We start from the raw sequence: 959 nt of genomic DNA, 5'->3' as shown, positions 1-959 counted from the left end.
GATTAAGATGTAACTGGCGATTAGATCAAAGCAGTTTCAGGAGAGATGTCAGAAGGGAAGGGCATTGTTGAAAAAATGAAAATTGCATGAGGAAGAGGGGGGGTGGATCAAAGCGTGACAGGAGATAGGAGTGCAGAGAGCGAGTTTCGACAGCGTCTGTACTGATAATACTAGAGGAAAAGTTTATAGTATCGTATGTGCGACTTTCCATTTCCATTTGCTAGGAATATTTACTAAGGTTAAAATAGTGTGGTCACGTAAACCCTTGCTTTCCACATTTGTTAACCTACAGCAATGCATATTATATACATTTCATATACATTGTTGGAGATACCAGTGATGTAATTACTTAATGTAAAGCTCAAATATCAAATGCTAGATTACAAGAACTGTGTAATATATTTAAAATCATTAATATTAACATGAAGTCATCTAATTGTAAATTACTCATTTTACATTCAACATTATTATTTAATCACATATCTTGTCATATTCATATGTAGAGTCTGTAAATAAACGAGTATTATTTCTTTACCATAAATGTCAAATGAAGTTTTCTTGTCCACTTACACATAATCAACACCAGTGATATCAAAGTATTTTAAATTACACTTTGTAAAAGGCCATACACGTTCGTCAAAAAAGTTGAAACACTAAGAGCATAAAGAGCCTATGCTTACATGGGTAAAAATAATTACTTTCAGTTCGAAAATAAATATACATAAAGGCGAAACAAAGACCTACACGGTGAATCAACAGCAGAACCGAAGGTAAGAGTTGAACACTATCGGTGCCCTATTAAGCGAGGAGTATGCCTGTTCGCAGGGATATTGCTTGGGTATTTAGGCAAATCAGCAGTGTTCTTGCCGATTGCTATAGTCACCTGGCACTGTCCCGTAGCATAAGCATTTATCATGTATCATTTGTATCATAACCTTTGTTTTTACAAAAAAGTTTTC

Source organism: Penaeus monodon, chromosome 34 (genome assembly GCF_015228065.2).
Source record: "Penaeus monodon isolate SGIC_2016 chromosome 34, NSTDA_Pmon_1, whole genome shotgun sequence".
NCBI lineage: Eukaryota > Metazoa > Arthropoda > Malacostraca > Decapoda > Penaeidae > Penaeus > Penaeus monodon.
The sequence above is the reverse complement of the archived record's forward strand: the minus strand, read 5'-3'. Positions refer to the sequence as shown.